Source organism: Sarcophilus harrisii, chromosome 2 (assembly GCF_902635505.1).
Source record: "Sarcophilus harrisii chromosome 2, mSarHar1.11, whole genome shotgun sequence".
NCBI lineage: Eukaryota > Metazoa > Chordata > Mammalia > Dasyuromorphia > Dasyuridae > Sarcophilus > Sarcophilus harrisii.
The window spans coordinates 44,849,756-44,871,300 of NC_045427.1; the positions used below are offsets into that span (position 1 = coordinate 44,849,756).

The window sequence follows — 21,545 nt, forward strand, 5'->3', positions numbered from 1 at the left end:
ATTTTTTTGCTGAGGCAATTAGGGTTAAGTGACTTGCCCAGGGTCACATAGCTAGGAAGAGTTAAGTGTCTGAAGCCAGATTTAAACTCAGGTCCTCCTGACTTCAGTGCTGGCACTCTACCCACTACACTACCTAGCTGACCCAGATTTAACATGTATTTTAACATGTATAACCTATATGGGATTACTTGCCATCTAGGGGAGGGGATAGGAGGAAGGAGGGGAAAATCTGAAACACAAGGCTATGCAAGAGTCAATGCTTAAAAATTATTCATGCATAAGTTTTGAAAATAAAAAGCTTTTTTTTTTTTAAAAAAAAGGAAAAAAATAAAATTTTCCTTGATTTGAGAGCTCACTCAACTCAGCAGTGAAAGTGATGGTGGACCTAAAGGCCCTTCAGGCACAATAAGAGAAGTCTCTGATCCTAATATCATCTTAGAAACTCCAGATTTCCTTCATACTTAGGCCCAAACCTATTTTCAGTTTCTTTCACCCAGTCTCTTCTTCACGCTCCACTTCCAATCTGTTGGTCTCCATAATCTCACTGACTAACCTTCCTAAGGCACTTGTTCTGACCATATTTCTTTTTTTAAAAAATTAAATTAAAATTTTTTAATCAGCAAGAATTCACTTTCTCTTCCTCCCAGCATAAGCTCCTACTCCCAGTTAAGAACAAAAACAAAACTCCTTTGTTGTATACTGTTATAAACAAGCATAGTTAAGCCAAAAAAAAAAAAAATTTCTGCATTGGTCCTGTCCAAAAAAATGTGTCATTCTGCGTTATGAGTCTGCCTCTTTATCAGGAAGTATTAGTCTTCTGAAATCGTGAGTAATCATTATGTTGAACAGAATTGCTAATTCTTTCAAAATTGTTTGCCTTTACCATATTGTTGTCTTTCTATAAATTACTCTCCTGGTTCTGTTCACTTCAGTCTATATTGTTTCCACAAGTTTTCCCAAGTTTCTCTGAAACTATATCCTTTATATCCTTTTTATGTAGCATAATATATTCCACCACAGTCATATACCATAATTCATTAAGCAGATCCCCAGTTTATAGGTACCTATTCAATTTCCTTTTCTTCCCACTTAAAAAAATTAAATATTTTTGTACATCTTCAGTTTGAGTTTATTTTCCTTAAGACTAATCCCTCCCCACTCTATTCTCCTAATTTTTTGTATCCCTAGTGTTTAACACAGTGCTTGACATTTTCTAAAACAAATTCTTATTGACTAATTATCCCTCCTCCTCCCTTCTCCTCTTTCCCTCCTATTTCCTTGTTGAATGAAAAGTATTTCTGAACCCAACTATGTGTAAATGTGCATTCTTTCTTCCTTTGATCAGTTTATATGAGAATAAGGTTCAAGTATCAGCTGCTCCCTTCTACTCTCTCCTCCTTGTTTATTTAAATTTCTACTTGCTGCACTCTAATTATATGAGATAATGTTTCCTAACCTTCCTTTCCTTTTTCCTTCCTTTCCTTCCTCCCCCAACTTATTCCTCTTTTTTCTCTTTACATTCTTTCCTCAAAATCATCAAGACATAACAGAATTATTCCTCAGGTATTGAATCTAATTAGATTTCCTCTAGGACCCCAGATGATGACAGGTAGGGTTCAAAGGGGATATATACATCACCTTACCATATTAGAACATAAGCAGTTTATTCTTGTTGTCCTTTATTATTGTTCATTTGTGTTTACATTTTTATTTTTATCTTCATTTCCCACAAGCAGGGGAAATCCAGTTTTGATGGATAAGTTATTCTTGGCTATAAGCCCATATGTTTTATCTGCTGCAAGATCATATTCCAGGTTTTCTGTGATTTTATGGTTTATGGCTGCTAAATCTTTTGTGATCTCAGGATCCTGTATATCCTCAAAACTTGAATTCCTTCTAGCTATTTACAGTATTTTTTCTTTTGAGTTGGAGACTGTGGATTTTGGCTTAAAGTTCCTGGATGTTCTAATTTTGGGGTTCTTTTTATAAGGTAAACAGTGAATTCCTTCTCTTTCTACTTTGCCCTCTGGTTCTAATGTGTACAGTTTTAAGATTTCTTGAAATAGGATGCCTTGTTTCTTGTTTTGACATTCAGGTATTGAATGGTCATGGCATTCAAGTATCCTGATGATTCTTTTTTCTCTCTCTCTCCTGCTTTCCGGGTCACTCATTTTGAGTTTTGAGATATCTTACATGGTTTTCTATTTTTTAAATTTTGCTTTTAACATTTCTTGTTGTCTTATGAAGTCATTGGTTTTTATTTGGTCCATTCTAATTTTCAGGGAGTTTGTTGCTTGGGTAAGGATTCATATCTCTTGGACCAAGCTATTAATTCCCTTTTTAAAAATTTCTTTGCAATTAAGACAACTCTGAGGTACCATTACACCTCTCTCAGATTGCTAAAATGAGAGGAAAAGATAATGATGAATGTTGGAGGGGATGTAGGGAAATTGGGATACTAATGCATTGTTGGTAGAGTTGTGAACTGATCTAATCATTCTGGGGAGCAATTTGGGACTATGCCCAAAGGGCTATCAAACTGTGCATACCCTTTGATCCAGCAGTGTTTCTACTGGGCTTATATCCCAAAGGGATCTTAAAGGAGGAAAACATGTGCAAAAATGTTTGTGGCAGCCCTTTGTAGTGCCCAGAAACTGGAAACTGAGTGGATGCCCATCAATTGGAGAATGGCTGAATAAATTGTGGTATATGGATATTATGGAATATTATTGTTCTGTAAAGAAATGACCAGCAGGATGATTTCAGAGAGGCCTGGAGAGACTTACATGCACTGATGCTAAATGAAATGAGGAGGATCAAGACATCGTTGCACACAGCAGTAGCGAGATTATATAATGAACAACTTTGACGGACATGGCTGTTTTCAACAATTAGATGATTCAGGCCTTGTCCAATAGTCTTGTGATGAAGAGTCATCTGCATCCAGAGAGAGGATTGTGGGAACTGAATGTGGATCACAACATAACATTCTCACTCTTTTTGTTGTTCTTTGCTTGCCTTTTTTTTCACCTTTTCCTTTCTTATCTGATTTTTCTTGTACAGCACGATAATTGTGGAAATATGTACAGAATTGCACATGTTTAATACATATTGGACTACTTGCCATCTAGGGGAGGGGACGGGGGAAGGAAGGAAAAAAATTTGAAACACAAGATTTTGCAAGGGTGAATGTTGAAAATTATCTATGCATATGTTTTAAAAATAAAAAGTTTTAATAAAAAAATTTCTTTGTACTGAATGGTATTTTCCCCTCAAATATTTGTAAAGAGAATTTTCAACATTCATTTTTCTTAAGATTTTGAATTCCAAAATTTTCTCTGTCTCTCCTCCTCCCCATGACAGCAAACAATCCAATATAGGTTATGTACATATAATCACATTAAACCTATTTCTATATAATTCATGTTGTGAAAGAAATGGAAAAATCATGAGAAAGAAAAAAACAAAACAAAAAGGTGAAAATATAATGCTTCAATTTACATTTAACCTCCATAGTTCTTTCTCTGGGTGTGGATGACATTTTCCATCACAAATCACTTCATATTAATTCCCTTTTTAATTCTTTCTTTCACAGCTCTCATTTCATTTTTAATTTTTTCATTTAATCCTCTCATTTTATTTATTAAATTTTGTTTTGGTGACTTCAGATTTCTTTATCATTTTACTATCAGTTATGGATTATACTACATTAGCTTGATCTTCAGAGTTGATTTTTCCATTTTTTCTTTTGAAATAGGTTAATCACTTACAAATATATATTAGTTCAGCCTCTCAATGAATATCTCAAAAAACTTGACATCTTCCTGGTTCTGCAAACACTCTAAGAACTGCTTCATCTTGTAATATCAGGGGTTGAACTGCTGTTGCTGGTAGTACCTTGTCTGCGTTTTTCGGGATTCCTGATAAGTGATGTCAGGCCTTGAAAGCTCATTGTTATTTGTACCTCTGAAGCCACCAGTAATGCAATGACTAAGAGTTTGGTCAACAGCTGAGCCCACTGATATTCTCACTGTATGTAATGGTAGCCATTTGGGGCATCAAATTTGGCCATCTTAAGGGCAGTAGGACAAGGTGCAATTGCAGATAGTGGGGCTGCCAGTGGCAGGTGAATTGCTAGCAATGGCCCACTTCTCACTGGGGAAGCCTGATGACTAGAAATGGGACACAAGGCTATCTGAAAGGCTCCTGCTTCCCCAAGATATCGTTTGTTCCTAGGGATAGAAAAAAGGGAAAAGTGATAGGGAAAAGTAGAATATAAAAGGTTGTGATGTTTCCTTAGAAAAAACATTAAAACCAGTTCTGATGGATCAGGCCATCCTCAGCAACGAGATCAACCAAATCATTTCTAATGGAGCAGTAATGAACTGAGCTAGCTATGCCCAGAAAAATAACTCTGGGAGATGACTAAAAACCATTACATTAAATCCCCAATCCCTATATTTATGCACACATGCATTTTTGATTTCCTTCACAAGCTAATTGTACAATAATTCAGAGTCTGATTCTTTTTGTACAGCAAAATAATGTTTTGGTCATGTATACTTATTGTGTATCTAAGTTATATTTTAATATATTTAACATCTACTGGTCATCCTGCCATCTAGGGGAGGGGGTGGGGGGGGTAAGAGGTGAAAAATTGGAACAAGAGGTTTGGGTATTGTTAATGCTGTAAAGTTACCCATGTATAAATCCTGTAAATAAAAGGCTATTAAATAAAAAAAATAAAATAAAATAAAATAAAAAAAAAAGAAAAAACATTAAAAAATAATTTTAATTAATGATTTTTTTTACATCATCATAGTTTCCCCCAGTATTTTTCTTCCTCTGCCAGAGAGCCATCCCATATAACAAGCAGTATTTTTTAAAGACAATAAAAAATAGGAAGAAATCAACACAACCAATCAATACAATGAAAAACTCTGAAATTGTGCAATGTGCCACACCTATAGACGCCCTATTTCTATAAAGGATTGGGTTGAAGGTGTCTTCTCTTAATTCTTTATATGCAAATATTTTACTCTTGCTTTACAGGAATTCTGGTTGAATTTGTGCCCAAGATATGTTTTGCCTTGAAGCTTTACTTGTGAATGATTTGTAATCATTTTCTCCTTCTGGGTTTAGGTCTTGAGTCACCATAATAACTTTTTATGCAGAATTTTATTTTTGTTCCCTTATTTTTCCAACCTACTTCTTGACTTCAGTCTTATTTTAGGGCTAGACTCTGTATCCTTCTGGAGAGAAGGATTGGACTAGCCCTGCTGATGTTTTCTTGGAGGTATTAAACGTTGTGTTATTCCAGGATCTCACGGACAGCTTTAGCTTGGTCCTAGCAAGCTTTCAGTACTCCACAGCGGTCTGTTTCAGTGCAAAGTTGATGGTTGCCCCCCTGATCTGATCTCTGCAAATTTCTGTCCTAAGCAACTCCCTTCTTTGGGGTTTTCTTGGCAGAGACAATGGAGACAGTGCTATTTTTTTTTTCTCCAGCTCATTTTACAGATGAGGAAACTAAGATGAGGAAACAAACAGGGTTAAGTGACTTGCCCAGGGTCCCACAACCAGTAAGTGTGTGAGGCTGATCTGAACAAGAGGATGTCTTTCTGGTTCCAAGTCCAGTATCCAATCACTTTGCCACCTAGATGCTGCTAGACTCAGCATCAGCCAGCTGGAAAGTTTTCTTGGTTCTAAGTGATAGAACTGAAGACTCCCCTTTGGTCTGGGATTCCTGCCTTGGTTATTCCCTCTTCAGATTGGGCTGGAAGATAGAACTGAGATCCTGCTTTGCTCCTGGGGTCTGAGCCCTGCACCTGCTGTTCGCTCCTGGACTTGCCTCACCTAGGACCCTGTCCCCATTGCTTCTTACCCTAGAATAACACAGATTGCCTCTGTTGTCCATCCTGTATCTATGACCCAGTACAGAGTAGTAGCTTTCAGCTATTCCTGCAATGCTGTCCCATTATGAATCTAGGACTCATTTTACCTTTCGGCATAGTTCCTGGGCACTGGAATGCTCCTCAAGGGGCCCATCCCAGGTGCCCACAAACTTCCCCACGTCCCGACGCTTTCCCAGATTAGAAAAGTAACTCACTGGGACTCTTGCTTGCTTGGATCAGGACTCAGTCTGCAATATTTTCTAGATTTGTTTGGAGGAGTTGGGAGCAAGTGAGTAGAGGGGAGCTTATTGTAATTCTTCCTGCTACTCTGCGATCTTCCATATTGCCTTTCTAGTAAATAACCCTCAGTGGCTCCTGATAACCTCTGCAAATAAATATAAGCCAATCTTGGCATTTAAGGCCTTCCACAATCTAGCTCTATTTTATCTTAACAGCCTTATCCCATACTTTTATCCCTTTGTGTACTTTTCAGTCAGCCAGACTGGATAACTCTCCAACATCTGTTCTCAGTGGGGACAGACTCCTCCATTCCACTTCCATCTCTATCTGTTGATGCTCTCTTTTTCCTCCATGGCTCAACTAGAAGCCACCTCTTCCACGAAGCCCTCCCTGACTCTTTCAAGTGCAACTGGTCTTTCCTGCCTCAAAATGCTCATAGACTTTTAATCAGACTTCTCCTTTGCATTTATCATACTTATTTGGGTGCACGTCTTTTCCTCAATGGTAGAATATTTGAGAATAAGATCTGCACCATCTTGGAATCATGGAATTTAAAAGTTAAAGCAAAGTTAGAGCTCATTTATAGGTGTCTTTGTGTCCCTACAGTGTTTTGTACCAAATAAACCTAGAAATGTACTTATTTGGGTGCATGCCTTTTCCTCAATGGTGGAATCTTTGAGAATAAGATCTGTACCATCTTGGAATCATGGAATTTAAAGGTAAAAGCAAAGTTAGAGCTCATTTATAAGTGTCTTGGTGTCCCTACAGTGTTTTGCACAAAATAAACTCTAGAAGTGTTCTTTGGAGTGAGCAAGTGAATGGATTACTCTCCATTAGACTCCAGAGCACTTCTGTGGCTACTCTAAGACCAGCAGAGATCAGGATGGCTGAAGATCCCATCTCCCACCAAAGGACAGCAATCTCTTCTCACATCATGAGGAGCCTCTAAATTCACTCTTGGGGAATTTCTCACTTCTCCTCCATCTAGATAATCTTGGAACTTTATTATCTGTACCAATCACTGTATTATCCTCGACCCCTACAGAAGCAAAGTACACAAGACTCAAAGAATGAATGGTTTTATTTACAAGTCAAAGAAAACAAACCAGCTCACAGAGAGTATCGGGAAAACAATGGCACCCACTTATGGTCAATGCTCTCCCAGAAGTCGCAGTCTCTTCAACCACCCTGTTGCCCATAGTTTGTCTCCTACTGAGGAGCAGATAATCACTCTTTGTTGGGCGCTCCCCCAGCCAGCTGCATAGCCAGCCATTACCTCCTGGTCTGCCTACAGTTCTCCAAAGCTCCCAGAAGAGGACAAGGGGATGCCATGTCTCCTCAGGGTTTCTAGCCCCACTGGTCCTTCAGTGTTGTTCTGCCTGAAGATCATTGACTTTCTTCTCCCCCTCTTGATTTAGAACTGTCCCACTCAGGGTCAGTCCCATAGCCATGGGATGTCTTCCAAAGTTCCCTTATCTTGGTGGAGATCTTACCGCCTGTAGGTGCGAATGCAATGGCAAACGAGGAGGGTCCATGCTGGAGTTCTCCCTGGAGTTCCATTTCTGTTCACCTCCATTAGATTTTGTGCTATCTTTTGCCCAGCATTTAGCAGAGTTTCTGGCAAATAACTGTGCTTAATAAATGTTTACCGATGGTCTAAGCTCTAGCCTTAAAGGAACCATTTCCAGTGGCCAGAAACATTCTGCCCCTATATATCCCACATCAATACCAAGTTAGATGTGCATGGTCCCACAACCTGCAGGCTCTCTCCCTCAGTATTCAGACAGTATTCATGAGTCTGGATTTGGCACTTTTAATCGTTATAGGGAAACAAGTACTGGCTCTGACTCAGAGGAGCTGGGTTGGGTGCTGCCTCTGACAGTGTATGTGATATAGGGCAAGTCACAATTTCTTTGGTCTTTAGTTTCATTGTAGAATGAGAGCATTGGACTAGATGGCTTTTGAGGCCCCGTTCAGCTGTAATGATCCTATAACCAATAACCCACAACCCACTGTGTCTTCATGTGTCCCCCGTTTCATCATAAATTCCTTGACAACAGGGGCTGTCCTTTCTTATTTTTATCCCCAGTGCTTAAGCACAGTTGTTGGTACATGGTAGGACTTAATAAAACTTTACTGACTCTCGAAAGTGCCTTGGCTTCTGACCGAATCTGGCTCTTCAGATTAACCAAGGCTGCTTCCTATGCCATTTGGAATAGGCGGATGGGAGTGGGAACAGGGATGTGCCAAGGGTTTCCTTGGCATTGCCACATGGGGGGGGAAACAAAGGTTTGCCATCCATATGGCTTTAGAATCACAAACTCTGAGAGCTGAAAAGTACTGGGTGACCATCTACAGATGGGAAACAGACCCAGAGTGCCTAAGTGACCTTCCTAAAGTTAGAAGCAAAGATTAGTGTTGCACCATCCCACACTCCTCCCACTATAAAGTATAGTGAAGATGGGCCAACTCTGGAGACTTACAATTTCAACCAAACCAGCTCTGGGAAGAAAAGAATCAGTTATTACTGAAACAAATAGAATGACTCAGACCCCTTCCTTTCTCCTCCCTTTTCTTCCCCCCCGGGCCCTAAAGGCTCTGGGAGGGAGCTGAGGACAATGGTGGCTACAGTGTTCCCCGGGGGAACGGAACCTTCTCAGGTTTCAGGGGGAGTGACTTTCCCCTCCCACCGTCCTCCTAGTGCCATCATCCTTAGGTGCCCATTCACACAGCCAGTCTCTTGCGGAGAGAAGGTTGGCGAGGGTCACTTCACAATGAAACCATTGGCCATACGCTTCTCCCCATAGCGAACACTCCATAAATGGTGCTATATAGAGCTCTCTCCTTCTTTCAGAGGCCAGACCATTTGAATCATCTTCTGAAATCTGGGAAGGGAATCTAAAAACCCCAAGGGCTGGAAATAGGTGAGGAGGGAAAGGAAATAGCAGGAACAGCAGATTTCCTCAAGCTCTAGGACAAGCCATAATTGGTGAGCTCAGGTGCTTTCTCTCTGCTTTTCTAGACTGAAAGCAATGGCCTTCTTGGATTGGGCCAAGAGTTTTAACTAATTAAAGCTTTACCTCAAACTAACCTCTGTCATCCAAAGGGCAGAATTGTGGCTTATTGCTCCCAGTGAGAAGAATGGAGGTACATCATTATTCCTCCCCAACAATAACTCATAGTACTTTAATGTTTATAAAAGAACTTTGCTCACAATAACTCTGGAAGGTAGGGTTAATATCCTGGTACTTACAAATACCCAATAATTGAAGCGATTATGAAGGATTTGAACTAGGATAAGAATCAAAAGTCTTTTCTGTCCCTGATTCAATATTTTTTTCCATAATATTTTTCCAGTTCTTGCCCATGTCTTAAAATAGTTTAAGTTTTGCCCATAGTTTATCTACCCAACAGCAATTTTGATTTTTAAAATTTATTATATAGTACCCAGGCTGTTCATCTATTATATTTTGTTTTCATTACGTGATGGATCCAGTTTTAGTGACCATACATTATCTGATGGAGTCTTTTTAGACTCTTCTTTGAGTACATTCAATATAACAACCAGTTTAGAAGCAAAATGTATTTTCCTTTTGTTGTTGGGCTTACTTGGGGTTTCTTCTTCTCTTCAATATATCCCTGATTATTCCACTCACCCTAATGCCATTCTCCTGGATGAAATAGAATAATCTATGTGATCTCTTTCATCAAACTCTTCCTCCATTCCGTTCTCCATATAACTGCCAAAGTCATTTTCCCAAAGCACAGGTCTGACTGTGTAGCCACCTTGCTCAACAAAGTCCAGTAGCTACTGCCTTAAGGATCAGATGTAAGCTCTTTTGGATATTAAAGCTTATTTCTAGTTTCACCTCTTTACTTTGTGGTTTTCTTACACTTTGCTTCACTCTAAGAACACAATTCTGACACACTGGCTTCCTGTTCTGTACTCAGGACACCCTAGCTCCCATCCTGGTATTTTTTGTACTGGCGATCCTCCGTTCCTGGAATGCTGGAATTCACCTCTACCTCTAGGAATCTGAGTTCCATTTTTGAGGCAATCAGGGTTAAGTGACTTGCCTCAGGTTACCCAGTTGGTAAGTGTCTTAAGGGTGCATTTAAACTTAGGTCCTTCCTGACCCTGGAGCTGTGCCACCTAACTGCCCCCATCTGAGTTCCTTAAAGACTCAACAGAAGTATCACATTTTATAGAACACCTTTTCTAACTCTCCCTGCCCTTCAAGTCCCCCATTAATGACCTCTTCCCCATAATTACATTATATTCATTTAAAATGTATTATACATAAATACATATTGCCTTCTTCATCATAACAAAAGCTTCTGGAGTTAAGGAACTATTTCACTTTTATCTTTTTGTATCTCTAATCTGTAAAACATTTCCTTGTATATATTAAATGCTTAATAAAATACCTGAAGAACAATGCATTTATTCTTCTAAAATAGCAGTATTCTGTGATTCCTAAGCATGGAGCCTTCAAGGAGAATACTGGTGGTGTTCAAAGATGGCCTTCTGCAGTCCATGATGGGTAACAATCTAGCCCCACAAGACTTGACTTTTGCACAACATCTTGGATTTAGGGCTCAGAGAACACCTAACCCAATGTCTTAGTTTGAGGCCCAGAGAGACTGAATGACCATCCGTGATCACACCAGAAGCAGTGACCCAGCTGGGATTTAAACTCTACTTCTGTTGTTCTATTTCCAGTACTCTCCATCGTATCTGTGCTAGAGGCAGCATGGCATCCTGGGTAGCAGTGCTAGATTAGGAGTCAGAGGCCCTGATTTCAAATCTTACTTCAAAGTAAGAGTTGTGAAGTAATGAGCTGAATGATTATGGGGGCAAGCCGTCTCTTTGAGCCCATTTCATTCTCTGCAAAATGAGAAAGTTGGGTGGGTGACCTATTTCTAAGCTGCAATCTTAAAACGCTATAATCCTATGAATTTCTAGAGTAGAATCTGGGCCTCACTGGGGATAACAGAAACCATTTTGGAGGAGACTTTCCCAGTTACTTCTTGCCTAGGATGACCTCTCCCAGTGGTCCAGGATAGCTGTCCCCTACCCACAAATGCATCCTGACACCCCAAAACCCCTTTCAGTGTGACGAGAGAGGGCAGTGCTTTGGGGAAATGACTTTGGCAGTTATATGGAGAATGGAATAGAGGAAGCGTCTGATGCAGGGAGACCAAATAGGTTATTTTAACAGGGGAACAGTGTCAGAGGAGAATTAGGATACGTCAAAGAAAAGTAGAGACTCTGAGCAATCCCAACAAGCAACAGGAAAAAGCATGTTGGTTCTAAATATTGTCAGATCATTCTGATGATGGAAGCTAACCACAGGACGTGCTTTTCTCCAGCCCCAGACTCAAGAGCAGGAAAATGCTCAAGAAGGGACAGATGTCCCTGATGAGCCAAACAGTCCGGTGTCCTTTTCCATAAGAGGAAGCCACTGGGGCGGGCCATGGAGGTTGGAGAATCCAAAAAGAAGCCTTTATTAGACTGGAGCACCACGGGAGGGGCTCTACCTCTTGGTTTCTCCTCCCTAGAAAGAATGCGGAAGGAAGGGGAGCCAAGAGGCAGCAGCATCCCCTGCCCCGGGCTCAGGAGCTTCTGGGAAAGGTCCGCTCCCGCTCCCCGAGATGTGTGGGAACAAGTTGTAAATTGTTAGACTGACTTCATCCCTGTTGAATCAGGGCTTGTGCCCGGGGGGGATTTAGGTAACTGCTGCAGATGAGCAGATGACAAACTGTCTGCAAGAGCAGAGTCAAGGCTGAGCATGAAAGACAAAAACTAATACCTAATAGCTTGGAATTTAACGTTCGGTTCTAAACTTCCTCCTGAGCGCTGGCAGATGGCTGGGAAAGATGGAAGGCTGGAGCTCACCTGGCTCCCTCGCTTGCCCTATCCCTCCCCCTGGTGGTCAAGAGAAGCCTTTAAATGCTAACAGATACTAAACTTTATACACACTCAAGATAGATACATAATAAACACATAAAACCATAGATACATAATAAATTAAATAATACACCAATCCTAAATAAACTGGCATAGGTATATATAAGGATACAGTTCAAATAAACCGACATATGTATATGTAACCAAATACATATATAATAAAGTAAATACTAAATAAGAGATATGCAGTATATATCCCAAATATATACATAAATACTTAAATTTTAAATAAACTGGTGTATGTATATATAAGGATATATCTCAAATACATATGTAAATCAGCATATTATGTGTGTGTAACCAAATATATATATAACAAACTAAATACTAAATTTATACATAAATAATACTAAATATATCTCTATACTAATATTCATATTTTCATAACATCTATACCAATATCCCTATATATACTAAATAAAATGGCAGGACTTGATGGCCAGATCATCTAAATTCAATGGTCTCTCTGTTAACATCAAGCTGCCTCCACAGGGTTATGTTTTTGTTCCTGCTTTAATCTGTGAGAGTTTTCCTTAATTTGTTAGTATCTAAATATTCTTACTAGAAATGAAACAGAATGCTGCTGACTAAAAGGTTCTCTTGTACATCCCCTCCCCTAGATGGCAAGTAGTCCAATGTGTATTAAACATGTGCAATTCTGTATCTATTTCCACAATTATCATGCTGCACAAGAAAAATCAGATAAGGAAAAAATGAAAAAAAATGCAAACAACAAAAAGAGTGAGAATGTTATGTTGTGATCCACACTCAGTCCCAGTCCTCTCTCTGGATGCAGATGACTCTCTTCATCACAAGACTATTGGAACTTCCCTGAATCATGTAATTGTTGAAAACAGCCACGTCTGTCAGAGTTGATCATTGTATAATCTTGTTGTTTCCGTGTACAGTGATCTCCTGGTTCTGCTCATCTCACTCAGCATCAGTTCCTGTAAGTCTCTCCAGGCCCCTCTGAAATCATCCTGTTGATCATTTCTTATAGAACAATAATATTCCATAACATTCATATACCACAATTTATTCAGCCATTCCCCTATTGATGGGCATCCACTCGCTTTCCAGTTTCTGGCTACTACAAAGAGGGCTGCTACAAACATTCTTGCATATGTGGGTCCCTTTCTCTCCTTTAGTATCTCTTTGTGGTATGAGCCCAGGAGTGACACTGCTGGATCAAAGGGTATGCACAGTTTGATAACTTTTTGAGCATAGTTCCAAACTGCTCTCCAGAATGGCTGGCTCCATTCACAATCCACCAGCAATGCATCAGTGTCCCAGTTTTCCCCCATTTCCATTTGTCCAACATTTGTCATTATCTTTTCCTGTCATCTTAGCCAATCTGACAGGTGTGTTGTGGAGGTGTGTTGTGGTATCTCAGAGTTGTCTTAATTTGCATTTCTCTGATCAATAGTGATTTGGAGCATGTTTTCATACGACAAAAAATAGTTTCAATTTCTTCATCTGAAAATTGTCTGTTCGTATCCTTTGACCATTTATCAATTGGAGAATGGCTTGATTTCATATAAATTTGAGTCAATTCTCTATATATTTTAGAAATAAAACCTTTGGATGTAAAAATGTTTTCCCACTTTATTGCTTCCCTTCTAGTCTAAAACAAGAGTAATTTCATGGGTCATCTTGTCTTACAATGCTTAAGATAAATATAAGAAAAAGCAAGCCTCCCACTCAATAACTATAGTTTATTTAAGACAGAAAAGAAATTCTATAAAGGACTTTATAAGAATCTTCAAATTAAATCAATAGTTATCCCTTCCATATCTTGGGGTTAGGATTACAGTACCCTTATCATCTGGAAAATTTGTATATAAAATTTGACCTTTCTTTTGTACCAGAGAAGTCTGAATTATAATGGTATTAATAAGTAAAATATGTTGATATTATATAATGCTATACTTTTCTGAGTCATTTGCTGGTTTGCATGTGTCATCAGTGGCTTCCACAAAACTCCCCCCAAATTCCCATCTAATTTAATTAGCCAAACTGCAATATATCAAAACTGTGATAAGGAAAGTCTTAATCTAGAAGGAATGTATGGACAATATATATTTAAATACTTATTGACTTCAGTGCAAAGGTAAGTATAGGAGAGGATGCTTCTCCCCTCAAAAAAACACCCCACAATAACCAGGTTGGGAAACGTGACTTAGGATCAAGAAATGAATTCATAGACTTTTAGATAACATAGAAATCATGTCTACATATGATGAATAGTTTTCTTTTTTGATTAATAAAATTTTTCTCTTCTTCCAGCCTTCTCTGCCCCAACCAGAAAAAAAAAAAGAAAAACAAAACCTTTGTAAAAAAAAATGCAGTCAAATATAACAAATTTCTGCCTTGCCCATGCCCCAAAATATGCCTTATTCTACATCCTGAATCTATGACCTCTTTGTTTTTTTTTTTTAATTTAATAGCCTTTTATTTACAGGATATATGCATGGGTAACTTTACAGCATTAACAATTGCCAAACCTCTTGTTCCAATTTTTCACCTCTTACCCCCCCACCCCCCTCCCCTAGATGGCAGCATGACCAGATGTTAAACACATTAAAATATAAATTAGATACACAATAAGTATACATGACCAAACCGTTATTTTGCTGTACAAAAAGAATCAGACTCTGAAATATTGTACAATTAGCTTGTGAAGGAAATCAAAAATGCAGGTGGGCATAGATATAGGGATTGGGAATTCAATGTAATGGTTTTTAGTATGACCTCTTTGTTAATTGAGGTCTTCATCATCAATCCCTTTGAATCATGGCTTTTCTTGGAGTCTTATGTCTTTTGAAAATCTTTTAAATATTCTTGCATAAATTGTTCTTCCATTTACAAATCTTCTTAGGTTTCTCTGAACAATCTATTTTTCTCATTTCAGACAATAGAAGAGTATTCCATTAATTAATTCATATAACAAAATTTGTTCAAAACATTCCCCCAATTAGTAGCACCCCTTTAGTTGCCAGTTCTTTGCCATTACAAAACAAAGCTGTTATTTTTTTTTTTTTTACAAATGGGTCTTTTTTTCTTTTCCCTTAGTGTCTCTGGGTACTTAGATCTGTCAGTAGTATTACTGGATCAAAGATTATATACAATTTAGTGACTTTGGGAACATAGTTCTAAATTCATGTTCAGAATGGTTGGAAATTCACAATTCAACCAACATTAATGTGCCTATTTTCCCACAGCACTTCCAATATCTGTCATTTACCCTTTTTATCATGAATATTGTTTTCCAAGAAGAGAGTCGGAAAGTGCTGGACATGGCAAACACTGAATAATATAATTTTTAAAAATGAAATTTACTGTATCTTGGGGGGAATGTCTGATTATCAGTGTATCATTTATCAGTCAGCTCTATTCAGTGAGACCAAGATCAAAATAAACATCAAATTAGAAGTTTTAAAAAAAGATAAAAGCTTGAAATTAAAATAGCCTTGACAAGACCTATTTAAGCAAGCTACTGATGCTGGAAAATGGGAAATATATAAAGAAACAGAAACCCACCCACATGGACTATAACCATTTTGAAAAGAGGCTAATGCAAATCATTGTCTGACAGGGAAAAAATAATCTACAAATCAATTAAACCTGCAAATATTTGATATTTTTTTTTTTTTGCTAAAAATAAGGTAGGCAAGGATTGCTTTAAATATTAAAACTTTTTTCAAATTCTTATTAAGGATATTTGTGAACAGCATCATTTCTTTTTTTTTTTATTTAATAGCCTTTTATTTACAGGATATATACATGGGTAACTTTACAGCATTAACAATTGCCAAACCTCTTGTTCCAATTTTTCACCTCTTCCCCACCCCCTCCCTAATGGAGGGATGACCAGTAGATGAAAATTAAAATATAAATTAGATACACAATAAGTAACCTGACCAAAACGTTATTTTGCTGTAGAAAAGAATCAGACTCTGAAATATTGTCAATTAGCTTGTGAAAAATCAAAAATTGAAAAAAGGGATTGGGAATTCAATTTGGTTTTTGTCATCTCCCAAGTTCTTTTCTGGGATAGCTAGTTCAGTTCATTACTGATTAGAAATGATTTGGTTGATCGTTGCTGAGGGATGGCCTGATCCATCAGAACTGGTCATCATCTAGTATTGTTGTTGAAGTATATAATGATCTCCTGGTCCTGCTCATTTCCTCAGCATCAGTTCATGTAAGTCTCTCCAGGCCTTTCTGAAATTATCCTGTTGGTCATTTCTTACAGAACAGTAATATTCCATAATTTTCATATACCACAATTTTTCAACCATTCTCCAACTGATGGAATCCATTCAGTTTCCAGTTTTACCACTACAAAAAGGGCTGCCACAAACATTCGTGCACATACAGGTCCCTTTCCCTTCTTTATAATCTCTTTGGGATATAATCCCAGTAGTAACACTGCTGGATCTACTGGGATGCACAGTTTGATAACTTTTTGAGCATAGTTCCAAACTACTCTCCAAAATGGTTGGATTCGTGAACAGCATCATTTCATAAAATACAAAAACTGAGGAAAGAATTTTTAAATTTAATAACTTGTTTTTCCCAAATTACATGTAAAAAACAAATTTTAACATTCGCTTGAAATTTTTTTCACATTCCATATTCTCGCCTTCCCTTCCTCTCTCCCATCCCTGAGAAGACAAGCAATTTGATATAGGTTATATATGTACAGTCATGTAAAACATATTTCATGTTAGTCATGTTGTATAACATGGTCCAAAAAGCCCCAAGAAAAATAAAGAAAAAAACATGCTTCAATTTGTACTCAGACTCCATCAGTTGGATGGATAACATTCTTTGGAGATGGGATAGCATTTTTCATCATAAGTCTTTCAGAAATGTCTTGGATCGTTGTATTGCTGAAAATAGCTAAGTTACTCACAGTTGATCATCATATAATATTGCTGTTACTGTGTACAGTGTTCATTTCCCTTTGCCATCAGTTTACATAAGGCCAGGTTTTCTTAGAGCATCCTGGCTCATCATTTTTTACAGCATAAGAGTATTCCATCCCAATTATATACAATAACTTATTCAGCCATTCCCCAATTGATGGGCATCTGGAGGGAAAATTTACTAAGTGTCTATCATGTGCCGGGCAATGAGGAAACAAAGAAAAAATGGAAATCCCTCCTGCCCCTCAAGAAGCCTTTGTTAGAAGAAATAACCCCTACCTAGTTCAGATAAAATAGGTATAAAATAAACATAAGGTAATTTTGAGGGGGAAGGAAGCACTAGGGGAGATGAAGAAAGGCTGTTGAGAGGGAACCTTGAAGGAAAACGAAGGATGCTAAAATGGAGTGAATTTCAGGTAAGGGGAAGTGGCCCAGCAGGAGTGCCATCCAGTTTGGCTGGAGTGTTGAGATTGGATGAGAAAGGCAGGTTGGGAAGGGATGTGAGCATTTATAGGTTCTTTTTATATGTGTATGGATACTATTTCATGTCTTCCTTTATATGTTTACATATACCATTTTGTATATTCCTTTATATGCTGGAGTATTATATATTTAGCTCTAGAGAAATCGGGAGCCACTCAAGCTTGCAGAGTACAAAGTAACATGGTCAGATCTGTACCTTAGGGAAACCATGGCAGCTGTAGAGCGGGCAGATTGGAGAGATGAGGCAGGGAGGACGGGAAAGGGTGAGGAGGTTCTGAACTAGGGTAGGAAAACCATGTGAATACAAAGAAGAAGCCAGGTACAAGAGATGGGGAAAGCAGTGGTAAGATTTAGCAACTAGTTAGCTCTGTGGAGTTAGGGGTTGTCTTGGGGACTGGAAGAATGGTGGTGTCGGATGGCTTGGAGGGAAAAAATGAGTTCTGGGCATCTTGCGTCTGAGATGCCTATAGGACACCTAATACAAATACTCTTTAGCTATGAATAACAGAACCACAATCTCCCAAAAATAAAGTCACCCAGAGGCCAACAGAGGCACATATGCTGGGCCCAGGTCGATGATGGAATTACTAGATATTTCAGAAGAAAGAAAGGTCATTTCCAGCAGATGGAATTTAGGTATGTTTCATGGAGGCGGAGCCATCTGAGCTGGACTATGAGGGATGGACATCATTGTGGCAGATGGTGTTCCAGAGGGGGGAAGTTGTGCAAGCAAAGATACAAGGGCAGGAAAACATGAGGGAAGATGGGGGAATGAGTTCAGTTTGGTTAAAATACAAGAGCGGGAAAACATGAGGGAAGATGGGGGAATGAGTAGTTCAGTTTGGTTAAAATTTGTGTCGCGATTAATGGAAATATGCATTTACCATATACTGATAATTCACTGTTGTTACCCTAAGCTAACTGTGGTTTTTCAGGTATAGAAGGATACAAGTCAAATAATTTTAATTCAATAAGCATTTATTAAACACATGTTCAAGGCACTGTTCTGGGAGTGAGATACAAGGACTTTAAAAACAAACCAAATTATTCCTTGCCCTCAAGGAGCTTACATTCTACTGGAAATGAAATTTTATAAGACAACTGGCTAGACATCAATCCGGAAAAAGTGGTCAGAGTCTACTCTGGACATTCTGAACAGAGAACAGACACAAAAATATACAAAGCCTACAACAGACTAACTCGGACACTAGAGAACCACGGACAGTTAGTTTGAATGTGATCAAGCCTATATTTAGCTTGTGAGTGAATATGTATAATTTCCTGGAAAATCTTTATTACTCTATTAAATCTTTCAGATCCTGTTTCCCCTTTGGGAGAACTCTACCCCAAATTCTAAGACCCGTTCATGGAAAAAGGAATTTGGTAAGATCTCAACCAACCAGTATCATGTCCACGGTAAGGAATCCATGGTAAGAAATCCTACATAATGTAAGAAAGTCTCTGAGGTTGGTTCTACCTCATCTTGTAAGAAAAGTGCTATATAAAAATGAACTATTAGTAAACCACTACCACAGGTTTATACAAGCCAGAATTTGACACCTTTAATCACCAAAGGTAATGAGGTTCTGTCTCTCTCTCTCTGTCTCTCTCTCTGTCTCTCTCTCTCTCCAGGAAGAACTACTCCAGGTAAATTCAGCTTCATGGGTGCTGATTAAATATTAAGAAAAATATTAAGTAGGACTCCAAGAGCAAACATCTGTCTCCCCCCCGCCCCATGCCAAATAATTACCTTGTCTTTCTTCGCTTTCTTCTCGCCACGTTCATAGGATGATCATGATTTCACACCAGAAACTCCAAAATGAGACATCTGCCAGAAAATCCAAACCTCAGATGGACCTTCCAATACCTCTCCCTTGCAGGCCCAGTGAACATTTATTCGCAGCTTAGGTCAATTCAAGGTGTAATTGAATTACAATTCTGAGCCAGGGGCACTCACTTATTGGAGGGTGGAAGGTTGGAGATGCGGGCAACCATTAAATTGTCTCTTTTTATCAATTATTGCTGGGTTTTGAAGTACGGTTTTCATCCATTTGTGACATATACCGGCCTTGGGGTATCTGCCAGTAGGCAGAGACAGAGAGACAGAGACATACGGGGATGGAGGAAAAGGCCAAACTGTTCTCAGTCTATAGCAGGAAATTTGAAAATTATAACTTGGGACAATGGATGAAGGTATAGTATTGGTGCTGTTATCAGGGACACCCCCTTCCTCGCCATGATTTTAAACTGAAGCACAATAGACATGGAAAAGGGAGACCCAGAAAGGCCCTAGAGAATATCCCATGGGATACATAATTTCAGACCATCTGGAGTAGATCAAAAGATACCTTCACCTTTGGGGAAGAGGAAACAGGTGGGAAAAACGGACATTGTCAACGGGAACTACTGCTCGGGCCAGTTCTGGTTTCTAAATGGTTCCCTTCATATCTGAGGCCATTTTGGGAAAGCCCTTCCTCTTTCCAATGATCGGTCCCAGCCACTCTGAGCCATCAGCCAGAGGTTCCTAGCCAAGAGTCAATGGCTCTGGGTCCCCTCTTTCAGCTTCGTTTTTCTCTCCAAAGCTTCCCTTCTCCCAGATGCCCCCCTGGGCTACATGCTCATTGTTTGTCCCTCATTCTCTCCTTTTTCCTCAGAACCTCCAGCCTCCAGAGACCACCAACCGCACATGAGGCCTGGAGCAGGAAGCGGGTACCTGGAGGGGCTACCAGAGGGCCCCTCAGAACTACTAGCTAAAGGAGAAGTCCCCAAGAGAAGGGGCAGGGGAGGAGGCAGCCGGGACTGGGCCGGGCCTCCACCCTGGCTCCTCTCCCAGCCTCCTCCCGGCCTAGCCTGACTCAGGCCGTGTCTGACTGGCTGGGCCACATCCCTCCCCCGGCCTCCGCAGGCCCTAAGCTGGGGAGGAGCCAGCTCCTGGTGTCCTGGGGCCTCCCCCTGGAGAGGTTTTTCCTTCCGCTGGGCCAAGGGCACTGCCAGCTTCTGCCTCCCTCTGCATTGAACCCCATATAAAGGCAGTCCACACCTGGGTGGGTAGAACAGGGGCTCCTGCTGCCAGGATGTCAGGGGCTGGGCCGGGGGGAAGGGAGAGAGTACTTGGACCCAGAGGGAGCCACCATGTCAGGAACAACTCAGGGCCCTTAGCTAGCTTGGGGCAGGGTTCTCTCTCATGGGGCACAGGGGGAAGAAACTCTTTAATCTCCCATGTGTGGGAAGCCCAGCCCAATCAAGGCTTTTCCTCCCCCCTCCTCTCTGAGAGCCAAGGTTCAGGAGAGATGACCTCTGGCCCTCAGGCTGCTGGGGCACCACCTCCAAGCTGAACTCTCTGAGCCTGGGCCTGGTGATTCAGAGCCAGGCTGGATCGGGACAGGACCCTAGGGATCCTCCCCTAGTTTTCTGTAGGTAGCCTGTCCCATGAGTGCTCAGCGGCTGCTCCTGGTCCAGCAACATCTGCACCCAGGAGAGGTAAGGGGGACTCCCAGGACCGGGGGAGATTCCCAGGTGGCCTGGGGGCTGGCATGGGCAAGGGGCTGGAGAAAGGCTCCCTCCTGGTCTAGGCTAGCCCAGCCCCTGGCCGGGGGCCTCTGTCTGTGGCTCCTTGTAAACCTGTCACCAGGACGTCCCCCCCTCCTGGGCTCTGTTTCTCCTCCAGGAGCATAAACCAGCTCCATAAAATCTCAAAGTTGGCCCGCCGCCCACAGCCCTGGGCTGCTCTCAGAGAAGCGCTGTGGGCCTCCGGCATGAGCCTGAGGACGGGGCGGGCTCCTAGGAAGGGAGCTCAGGGCCCAAGCCCTTTTCAGAGCACTTTAAAGTCTGCAAATGCTTTCTGTACATCAGCTCGTTTGTTCCTCCCAACAGCCCTGTGAGGCAGGTGCTGTTAGCTCCCCCATTTTACAGATGACTGGTGGCCGGGGTCCCAAGACACCAAAACAAGTGGTTTCAACCTGCCCTCTCCCTGGCCCCAGGCCCTCTAACTCAGGGGGGCTCTCTCCCTTCTAGACAGGTTGAAACACT

At 40.3% G+C, this 21,545-nt stretch overlaps 1 protein-coding gene and 1 long non-coding RNA gene across 3 annotated transcripts in view; one reads left to right on the forward strand and one right to left on the reverse strand.

The window, feature by feature from the left end:
- The first annotated feature begins 738 nt into the window (after nucleotides 1-738).
- Nucleotides 739-21,413, forward strand: LOC116421304. Its single transcript, XR_004231618.1, has 3 exons — nucleotides 739-825; nucleotides 18,833-18,932; nucleotides 20,171-21,413. It is a non-coding gene; the product is annotated as an uncharacterized LOC116421304 (long non-coding RNA).
- Nucleotides 18,477-21,545, reverse strand: part of GAS8 (growth arrest specific 8) — a 29,405-nt gene continuing 26,336 nt past the window's right edge. For both annotated transcript variants that reach the window (XR_004231617.1, XR_004231616.1), the window contains 2 exons: nucleotides 19,267-19,344; nucleotides 18,477-19,184 (listed from right to left, as the gene is read on the reverse strand). The gene's annotated coding sequence lies outside the window, so the exon portion shown is untranslated. The remainder of the gene's footprint in view (nucleotides 19,185-19,266; nucleotides 19,345-21,545) is intronic.